This window comes from Microcebus murinus, chromosome 1 (assembly GCF_040939455.1).
Source record: "Microcebus murinus isolate Inina chromosome 1, M.murinus_Inina_mat1.0, whole genome shotgun sequence".
NCBI classification, from domain to species: domain Eukaryota; kingdom Metazoa; phylum Chordata; class Mammalia; order Primates; family Cheirogaleidae; genus Microcebus; species Microcebus murinus.
The window spans coordinates 21,491,955-21,503,818 of record NC_134104.1 but is presented as its reverse complement, the minus strand read 5'-3'; the positions used below and the strand labels follow the sequence as shown (position 1 = coordinate 21,503,818).

Below are 11,864 nucleotides of genomic sequence, written 5' to 3'. Positions count from 1 at the left end.
TTTAAAATAAGACTGTTAGCATTATTTTCCATTAGAGAGGAAATATTTGCATCTGTTTATTAACCTTCAAAGCATTATTATTATAAAATTCTCACATCTTACATATGGATGTATTGACATATGCTGAAATTCAAATGCTGCTGGCCACAGAAATAAAATACTTCAATCCTAAAGTGGAAATGTTTAAAGAAAGTATTCTCCTCATAGGCTTAATAATGTTCTGAAATAAAACAATTATACATATAAATGAGAAAGTTATAAAAGGACTGAGACATAGAGTAGTTGCTAAGCAGATAATTTTCTTTGAGGTCTCACTCAACCCCTCTTTAAAAATTACATTTACCCATGAAATACAGCCAATTAACATTATTAAAAGAATGCTAATAGATTAATTCTTTCCCCTCCTATAAAGAAAAGATTTTAAATTATATATAATGGTAAATATTTATTTGATAACACAATATTCTTAGAAAAATAGTTTATTATTCACTTTAGGATTTTACCAATAACTTAAATATATTAGTTGGTATCACTTCTTTAAATTTTTTATACAATTTTTGGAATTCTGACCACACAATATTCGTAATTGTTGATCATGTAAATTTAAACATTACTGCCTATTTTTTTTTCTTTTCTGAAGTGAAAACACGTAACTTCTGGCATCTGCTTTTAGCCATCCATGGACAAGAGTAAGCAAAGTAGTGACTGTTGGAAATTTCAAATCACAATCAGACATAAGAGAGTAGAGAAACAAACAAATAAAAGAATCCAGAAAGGCAAACTGAACTCCTACATTTAAGATAAGTTAGTAGGACCTGACTTTGGGAAAGCACCGGATAAGGGACTAGAAACATTGCTTAGATGAAAATTAAAGCCAATCATGATGATGCAAAGAAGAAAACCTAATGAAATCCAGAGGAGAAAATTAACAGAGATAGAACCTAGGATTCAATTTTGCAAATAGGATTTTTCAGAGAACAACATGCATACTATAAAATAAAAGATACTGTTTAAAGAGCAACCTATTTGTTTAAACTCTTAAAGAAATATTTATGGTTTAGCATTTGCCTCTAAACCCTGTTAGAAATGTATGAACTTAGAAATAAAGGTTTTAAAGAACACCTTTGTTTTGGTATGTGAATTCTATGCTGTGCTCAATATGCATTAAAACATGCTATCTTTTATTTTCTTTAACTTATACATCAATTTAAATTCTATTCTTAAGTTGACTACCACAAGTTTCTCATTGTTTCAATATAATATGTCCAGATGAAATGCTGTATATATATCTAAACTGTAAAGATTATACTGCAAATGTTGAAGTTTTGTATTTATGAGAGACATGGAAAGTATGACTTACAGTATATCAAACTTGTCACACTTCACCATTTGTATATTAATAGTAAAGATACTTTTACTTTAATAAAGTGTTGCATTTATGTTTATTTTGAATAATATCTTGTGATGGGCGAGCTTATGACTTGACAAATACTTTTAGTTTTTTAAACTTTCCTAGTCATACCTCTAGATATTTTAAAGAAGAGAATGTTTTCAGTCATCTAGCCTCATAATGAGTCAATCTTTTGACTTCTCAGAGAATTTCATGAATAAATAGTTGGTTTAGAGCAGTGGTTCTCAAAATGTAACCCCCAGACCAGCAGCATCAGCATCACCTTGTAAAAACATGTAAGGAGGTGTTTTCATTTTGTTGTAAACCAGTGTAAAATATAACTCATTCTTTAAAAAAAAAAGTTAAGCCAAATGACAACTTTCCACAAAGGGGCAATTTTCAACATAAGCTTTACAAATTTCACATAGTGCTATGCCTATAAAATAAAAACAATATTAAATGCACTTTGATGGATGAACAAAAGGGCATTTATAAATCATGCTTTTTTCTTTCAGTATTCTAGATTTGTTAAAAGAAAAGGCATAATGTAATGCAAATTATACCACATGAATGAGGTCAAAACGAAGAACCTGATGTATTTTGGAAATTTTTCAGATAACCCTATTAATATTTTAGAGAATTTCTTCTAGTTTTTTCTAACCCAAACCATTACCTAAATATAAACTCTTTTTATTTTTAGTATTGGTAATGAAAATAACTCCTAAGATTCATGCCCTATATGGCTTCAGCATTTTAGATTTCTAAGTTTTTAAAATGAGTTTTTTTTTTCTTTTTATTTCAAGATATTATGGGGGTATAAACATTTTGGTTACATGTTATGACTTTGCCTCACTCAAGCCATGAGTTTTTAATACACAAATTAGAATCTTCTCAAAATATACTTTATATATTGTGTGAAGTGTGTTGTGTATGTACTTATCTTTAGCATAACTTTGCTATTCAGTAAAAATCCATACATTTGTGTATTTTCATTTTCCAGTATAACTCATCTTTCATACATAGCATTTAAAAAATTTGGGGGCAGGGGGTAGCCACTAGAATAGAATTATATCAAATTCCTCAAAATTTAATTTGCTCTGATTTTTATTAATACATCAAGTTATAAAGGCAGTTATTTCTAGTACTTACATGTCTTAGTATTGGGGGCAAAAATATTGACTTGGTGATTTAGTTCATATCAACTTTTCTACTTGCACCTCCAACTTTCACACTTCTCACTTTCCTCATCTGTCTTTTACACATCACCATCATGATTACTGTCTGAAACTGACCTGGGAAGACTGAGATATATGAGGAACAGATAATTACCCAAATCAGTCCAAAACACAAATATTATCACATCTGGAGACAAGAAATTACAAATTCTCTTTGAGCAGTCATTTTAAAATGGAGGATTCTTGAAGGAAGTTGCAAGATTTTTTTTTTTTTTTTGTATTTGGAGACATTGGCTGAAGGGAAGGAAATGAGCATCTTATTTGTAAGAAAGGACCCAAACTGAATCCAGAGAAGGGGATGAGACATGTACCCAGGATTACTCAGTGTGTGTTGGGGAAGCTTTATTGCCAGGTTTGACTCCTCCACCAATAAGGGTAGTAAGGAAAGAACCCTCAGAAAAGCATCAATAAAATTTTCACTAAGTCAGAAAGCAAATGAGAAAAGAAAAAAAGATGGGAAAATATTTTGCACATCTTTGCAATGGGGACACAAAGTGTTTAGAACTGGAATCCTTGAAGCAATATTGAAAAATAGATAAGAACCCAGATATTGGGATTAGAATAAACCTATGTTCACATTCCAATTCCAGCACCTATTTATTATTCACTCTGATCTTGATAAATTTATACCAAAATTTACAACCTGGTTTTCTCATCTATAAAATAGTTGTTCTAAAGTGAATAAATTTATCTTTAAGAATTGATTTAAGGAGATATAGAGATAATGTTTATGAAGTTCCTTGTGCAATGTGCACCACACAACTTATACCAATATATAGCATCCATGATTATGTTTATACCTGCCATATTTCAACAGTAACTTTGATAAATTGAGTTAGACACTTACCTATTGCTGAAACAAATTAAATAAAATGTAGTAGTTTAAAACAAGAATTTTTAATGGTTTTATGCTTGTTTGATTAAACTTGGCAATTATTTTGCAAATTATGGTGTAGGTGAGCTACCTATGTGGCAACTGGCTCCTAAATGAAGTCCCAGTGTGTACGTACCTATCAAACTTCTTGCATCATCACACTTGCAATGTTCAATTGGTCAAATTAAGTCATATTAATAAGCACATAGTCAATGTGTATGCATAGGCAGTATAAACAAAGACATGGTTGAGTGAGCACCACCAATGTTACGATGTAGCACAATCTTCCTTGTGTCCCCTAATATTTCACATCTTTTCCATGTATCAAATTGATAAAATTGATTCACCCCTTCCCAAAAGATCTAAAGTTTAATATTTTCATGTTATCAGTATGAAGCTAGAATTTCAGAATTTATTCAACTAAATCAATTCAAGGTGCTAATAACTTCTCAGGTATTATACCTAGGTGCACTTCTTCAGTGCAGAGTCCTGACCACTGCACCAGAATACCCTTCAGACAGTTGTAAGGCAGGAACAGAATATAACAATAGGCACTAACATTCAAAAAATGAAGGAGGAAATGGAGGCATTTAACAGTTACTTGTCTATGGATATTTTGAGATCTAGCCAGCAAAAATGACTAGTTCCCTTCCCCCAACCTCCAGCATAGGAAATTTTCCTTGATTAGGGCTTGATTCTACTCCCTGGGGGTGGTTACTAAATCTATTGGTCTTAGTGGCTGTTAGGGTGACTCTTTGAGATATCCTTACTTTTCTGTAGGAAATGGTGTGTGATTATAACTGAGTAAATTTCTTGGCTTGCTTCTTGGCTAGATATTTTTAGTACATAGAAACCTATTTTCATTTAAACTGTCTAAATCCCATTAAGTTCAAGCTGATACAACTTCTTTAAAAACAGCATGAATTTTTTCTATGTTTCAAATTATATTTTACTACAATAGACAAAAGCCGCATTCTCAAATCTTTTCAAGACAGTTCCCCACTCTATGTTGAGCTGCAAAAGGGGTCCTATTGAATAATGACCTTAAGAACTTTAAAAGCCAATTTACCTAGTTAAACAAGTCTACAAGGTACTTTCTTACATTTCTATTGGGACTGTGCCTCTTTCTTAATTGCAGAAGAGGCCAGATTGAACAATTTATCCTTCACTTGAAAATATATATCTTAACATGACTTACACTAGTGAATCCCTACAAATTTATTAGGTAGAGAACCCTGAATTTTAGTAATAGTTAATCCTCTTTCTCTAATGTTTAAGAGTCTTACCAATAAATCTATAATAGTAGCTACTTCTTTCTTACTAGGTCCAATCAGTATAATGTCATCAATGTAATGGATCTGTATGATGCCTTATGGAAGAGAAATGTAATAAAGATCCCTGAAAACTAAATTAAGACATAGGGCTAGAAAGTTGATATACCTATGAGGAAAGACAGTGAAGCTGTATTTTTGTCTTTGTCAGCTGAAAACAAACTGATACTGATGAGCCTCATGGATAGTTGTGGAGAAAAAGGCATTTTTTAGAACAATAGCTTTATATCAGATACCAAAGTATGTATTAATTTGCTCAAGCAATGAAACAAAATATGGCAGAGCAGATGCAATTGGAGGCACTACCTGGTTAATTTTATAATAATCCATTGTCGTTCTTCAACATGCATTTTCCATGGAGGCCAAATAGGTGAGTTAAATAGCAATGTTGTGGGAATCACCCCTATATCCTTCCAGTCCTTGATGGTGGCACTAATCTCTGAAGTCCCTCTGGGAATGTGATATTGCTTTTGATTTATTATTTTCTTTGGTAGAAAGGGTTATTATGGCTTCCACATGGCCTTTTCCACCATAATAGACCTCACTTTAAGAGTATACAACCTGCAAGAGTAGGAGTTCAACTTCTTTTATAATTTAGCCAGTCACAGGGTGAAGTTCTGAGTTTGATTTTCAGTAATTTCAGCCTTGTGACTAACTGAAAATAAGGCTCTCCTTCAGGGTATTCATAAAAGTCCTGAAGTCATTGATATGATGCTTGAGATGAAAATTTAAATGCCTGAGTTCACAGGGTTTTTTTTTTTTGTTTTGTTTTTTTTACTACTTTGTTCAGTGACGTTAGGAGCAAATAACTCATGTCATTATATTTATTTGTTTTCCAAAAATATTTTAAAGTGCCATAAACAGAATCACCTACCTATCTCCTTACTTTTTGTTTGTGGTTGATTAGCAGTGTCCAATACAGACATTTTGCACATCTCTAGAAACAGTTCACAACTTGGACAATCAGTGCTTTGTGCATTGCTGGAAATGGAGACATTAGCATCTGTAAACCTAATTAGATTAGAGAGCCAATGCCAGAAATCCCACAACCTTTTTAGAAAACTCTTCCTTAAAATTTTTTTTCTATAGAACCACTCTTTGTATCAAAATTTCATAATTTGTATTAGTCAGAATTCTCCAGAGGAACAAAACCAATAGGACAATAGGACATATATATGTGTGTATGTATGTGTGTGTATATATATATAAAGTTATACTCTTTATATGCATTTTAGACTTTGCAATGAAAAAACATTTTTAGAATCAGCTATAAAATTTTTAAAAGTATATTTTATTACTTATTTCTGTATATTTAAGCATAAGAAATGGAATATAAATAGTCTTAAAATATAAAGAATGACCTTATCGAACATGTTTTAGAGCATTGGCATGTAGGCGTTAGAAAAAAATTCATCAACCCAAATAAAATTGATTTGGATAATCACCTACCTTGTTTTCACACCAGAGTTATAAAGAACTTCCAGAGTTTAATTCTTCAACCAAAATTATTATAAAAGAAGTTGAACTCCAACTCTTGCAGGTTGTCTACTCTTAAAGTGAGGTCTATTATGGTGGAAAAGGCCATGTGGAAGCCATAATAACCCCTTCTACCAAAGAAAATTATGAAAAAATTATTTCAAAAATGAAATACTTTAATTACTTTTTTAAATTAAAAATTCAGTACTTCTTAAAAGGGGAGAACTATTTACTATTTATAATTTATGTTCTATCTCTTCCAATTGACAAGAAGTTGTTCATAGATCACTAATTGAAATACACATATTTGTAATAATCCATGTTTATTGAGGGTTATAAATTAGTCATTTATTCACTATCAAGATATTAAGATATTCCATATATTATAAAGTGAGAAACATTTATGATTTTCACTTGTACATTATTAGGTAAATGAATTAAAAAACTGTGTTATAAGAACACAATGTGTATGACTTGAATGCCTTTCAAGTCATTAAAACTTGTTTTGTGCCTCAAAATACAATATATCTTGGTAAATGTCTAGGTAAACTTTTCTGCTGCAGTCTCTTTGAGTATTCCATGAATGTCAACTATGTCAATGTGGTTAAAAATGCTAATTAATTGTTCTATACACTTACTGATTTTCTATCGCATGGTTCTATCTAATATTCAGTGTTGTTAAAATCTGCAACTATAATTGTGAATTGTCAATTGTCAATTTGTCCTTGCAATTCTATTACTTTGTCATTTTTTATTTTGAAGTTTATTATTAGATGTAAAAATGTTTCAGATTATTATGTCCTCTTGATGAATTGGCCCCTTTATTATTATAAAAAGATCCTATTCATCCCTGCTAAAATACCCTCTTTTAAAATCTATTTTGTATGATATTAAAATAGCCACTATACTAGCTACCAATAAAAGGAGTTAACTATCATCAAAAACAATATAGTTGATTCTCGGAATCATTTGGCCAAGTACAAAAGGCCAGAAACAAAAGATCACATGTTTTATGATTCAATTTATTTTTAAAAAACATACAAAACACACCAAAGAACTCTAAAAAATGCAAACTAATCCATAGTGAAATAAAGAATATCAGTAATTTCCTGGGCCTGGGGAAAATAGGGTGAGATAGAAAAGAAAGATTACAAAGTGCTGAAGGAAATCTTTAAGGTAATAGTTATGTTGATTGTTTTGTTACTTTCATAGTTATGTACCTTGAATAAAACTGATCATATTGTATACATAAACTCAAGCAGTTTGTTGTTTACCAATATTCCTCAATAAAACTGTTTAAATGCAACACACAGTCTATGGCTCTGGTCAAAACATACCAAAATTTGTGCTGTGTATAATTGATAATATCAAATTATGATTTTTCTAAAGAAGAATGCATGTTACTCTGAAGATATGAAAATTATTTATCCAGTACCTTTCAATTTCTGTATGAAAAATCCAAACAAATAAGTATAACTGATGAAATATACTCCAAAATAATTGTATAATTTGGTTTTTAAGTTCTCCCATTTTGACATCCCAACATCCCACCACTCTAAGGCGGTTTTATTAAAAATACTATGTCAGGTAATCAATTAAACACTTCTTCCATATTTTTAGAAGATTTTCATTAGGTATAAGCAGTGAAATTTTGAAGCTCTTTAATGTTAATTGTACAAACTTTAATTTTCAAAAATAAGAATGGGATATAGTAAAAATGACAAGTGAAAATTTAGTCAACACAAAAATTATTTAGGGCATCAAAGTAAAATTGAGTTAATTTTTTAAAATACAAAATCAATCAAAATTTCAATTCAAAATTTATCTTAACATAGACCAGAGATAACTTACAGCAGAACCAAAGCATCATTACTACAAATACTTTGTCATAAACTGAGTAAGTAGCCTTTTCTTTACAATGAGAGACTTAAAGTGAATAAATTTGAATTTTTTTCTAAATGAAATGGATTATTTATTTTGCAAGTTGGAAAATTTTAATGTAGCTTTGTTATATAATTAAACTTTGAAATAAATGAGTTAGAATTTAAAATTACATTTAAAAGTAGTCATTGAAGAAAATTTAAACCCTGATTTAAAACTCAAAGTGGAGAAAAAAGTAAAATAAATAATCTGTCTATTACGAATAAATGGAGAAAGAAAGAAGATAGAATAAAAGAGAATAAATAATGAAAGAATTCAACCTTAGAAAAAATATTATCAAAAGGAGCATTTAAGAGAGTCTCATCAAATGTTCTATTATGTATGTTCAACTATTGTTAAGCATAATTAGAAATGGCAGCAAAATGAATCCAAACAGTCACTGTCCAAGGCTATTGCATCTGATTTACTATGATTTGTGTTTAGATCATTTTACTTTTAAGGTTTATTTTAATGTTATAGACAGTTAAAAGTCCTTTGGGAAATGATCATGACAACATAAATTAAATGTCCCAAATTTAGAAATATACATCCTTAAAATAAATGATGACTTGCCTTATTGATCATTTCAGTAATTATTATTCTTATTTGCTTGTGTGCATATTTTCCTCCAGTTCCAAGGGTTCATAAACTAAAACTATATGTCATCTCTTCAACCAAAGATGACTGAAAGTTGTTAAGCAAGTACTTAGATCACTAGTTCTCCAACTTAGCTGAACATTAGAAAAATTTTAAAATAATAATGCCTAACTCTCACCTCAATCTCATCCTCAGAAGTCTGACATTGTTGATATGAGATATGGCCTCATTCAAATAAAAGCTCTTGAAATGATGCTATACAATAGTTTTGGAGATCATTTACTAAGAGCTTTAGTACATGTTAGAAAAAGAAACTATAAGAGCACAAAATACCTTAACCGAGACTGGTGTTTTGATCTACACAGTGAAAAAAATATGTTTGCAGCAACTAATTCTATAGGAATTAATTGGACCCTGGGGTTCAAAATAATCATGTCAGATTAGATGTGGAATAGAGAATTGTAAAACTGGAGGAGTGTCAAAAACAAGAAAAATATTTTAATCAGATTGCTTTGAAAAAAATGTACCTTTAACTTCTCAATTTACCTTATTTATTGTGGTTTTCTGATGAATCTTTTTATATAGTTTTATAGTGGTTGCTCTGAGTATTACAATATACATATGTAATTTATAGCAATGTACCAGTATCAACATTTTTTCTACTTGATGTAAAGTACAGAAAATACATTTCCATTTAGGTCTCTTTACATCTGGGTTTTGAAAATTTAATTATGATATCTCTGTTCTGAATTTCTTTGGATTTAGGGTCCACTCTGGTTTTTGAATCTGTGGGTTTGTATATTTTGCCACTTTTGGAAAGTTTTTAGACACTCTTTCTTCAAATACTCTTTTAGCTCTACTCTCTTTCTCCTCCTCTTTTGTGTCTCTGAAGATATACATGTGAGATGTTTTATTATTATTCCACAGGTCTATGTAGATCCGCTCAAGATTTTTGGGGTACTTTTTTCCTTGTTCATACTGTTGAATTCTATTGTTGTATCTTTAAGTTTACTTCTTTTATTTTCTATCATATTCATTGTACTATTAAGTCCACCCAGTGAGTTTTTATTTTATGTTTTAATTCTAAAATATCCATTTATATCTTTTTATCTTGTATTTTTTGTTGGCTATTTCCTTTTTTAAACTTTGTTTTAAGAGAATGTGTTATTGATCATTGAAGTATTTTTAGTTAGCTGCTTTAAAATCCTCCTTAGATAATTCTGACATTTGATTCATTTCAGTGTTAGCATCAGTTGATTATCATTTCTCAATCAAGTCATGATTTTCTTGGTTTTTTTGTATGATTTGTGATTTTCAATTGAATTCTGATCAGTTTGTCTATTATGTCAGTTGAGGCTTTCATATCTATCTTTTATATTGGATGCATACCTGAAGTGTTCTCAATCAGAAACAGATTTCTTTTTAAATTTATTTATATTTTTTAATATGGAATGCTTCACGAATTTGCATATCATCCTTGCCTAGGGGCCATGCTAATCTTCTCTGTATCATTCCATTTTTTAGTATATGTGCTGCTGAAGCAAGCACAGAAACAGATTTCTTATTAAGTATGCCTCACTGTAAATCATAAGTGGTAGGGCCCCCTAAGGTAAATTTTCTTGCCTATAGGGAGACAAGATGAGAACTAATGGAAACTCTTCATACATGAAGAGCTGGATATGTCATGGATCAGATAGAAGAAAATAATAATTTGCTGATAAAGTAGAAAGAGGATGATGTGCTTGTTTTCCTGAAAGTGTGTCCTTATTCTAGGCATTTGATATACATATATAATGTTAATATATAAAATAATCGTAATGATTATTAATGGCCCTCATGTCTCAGATACTATCTAGAGTTCTCTGCAAGGCCCATCCATTCTTCATTGAAATGCAAATATTGAGGAAGATATTCCCATTTTTCCTAGTTCCTTAGTGGCTTAATCTAGGAACCTAATGGGACTGTGTAATCATTGGAACCTTTCAAATAGATAGAAGAAATTATACTATACTCTGGATCAGAACAATTAATTAGACAAATGGCTACAGATCTAATTCCCATGGTGTGTAAAGACTGAGGAAACTATATGACTTTTTATGAGAATTCTGAAAAATCCAGGAAAGTTTAATTTCTCCACAGTTAGGAACTCTGGGTCTATTTAATTATTTTTATTCTTACTTACTATTTTATTAGGTAGTCACCTTGTTTAGGTTTAGTCCACAGGTATTGGCCTACTTTTTCAGGCTATCAGTAGAATTTTCAGAGCCTTCACAGGTTTGTTTTGTTCTGTGTCTTAGTCTGTTAAGGTGGCTGTAACCAAAATGCCATAGACAGGGAGGCTTATAAACACTATACATTTATTTCTCACAGTTATGAAGGTTCAGAAGTCCAAGATCAAAGAAATGGAAGATTTGATGTTTGGTGAGGGATTTCTTCCTGATTCATAGACAACCATCTTCTCTCTGTGTCTTGACATGGTAAAAGGGGCAAGGGAACTCTCTGGTACTTATTTCATAAAGGTCCTAACCCCAAATGGGCATTATTTAGGCTCGCCTCCTAACACCATGTCATTGGGGATTAGATTTCAACATATGAATTTTGGAGATATACGGTATTCATATCATAGCAGTCTACTTGCTTTACCTGTTGTAGCTGGTACTCTGCTTTTCCCTGCTGATGCTGCTTGAGGAAGCTGAAGGGATTTTCCCAGATTGGCAGGGTGTAGAGGAGGGGTATGGTAACCCTCACTGGTAACCCACACTCTCTCCTACCCTGAACTAGCAAGCTCTCTCTGAGAAGTAAAGAGGATCTATCAGCCCTATGTGGACAAGGAGGTTTCCTTGTAGGTAGTTTCAGATTTTGACCCAAAAGGGCAATGAGTTCCCTATAGCTGCTTAATGTTTGTGGGCTCCTGATTGATTCCTGTACTCTTGATGTTGTCAGAAGGATCTTTTGATTGATTTAGGGGAGGAAGGAATCTACATGGGCTGCCTTCTGTTGCTCCTGGAGGTCGTGTGTGTGTGTGTGTGTGTGTGTGTATG

General features: G+C 31.3%; 1 non-coding gene across 1 annotated transcript; it reads right to left on the bottom strand.

Moving 5' to 3' along the window:
* Window positions 1–10,263: 10,263 nt before the first annotated feature.
* Window positions 10,264–10,371, bottom strand: LOC142874946 (U6 spliceosomal RNA). Its single transcript, XR_012922532.1, has one exon. It is a non-coding gene; the product is annotated as a U6 spliceosomal RNA (small nuclear RNA).
* Window positions 10,372–11,864: the final 1,493 nt, after the last annotated feature.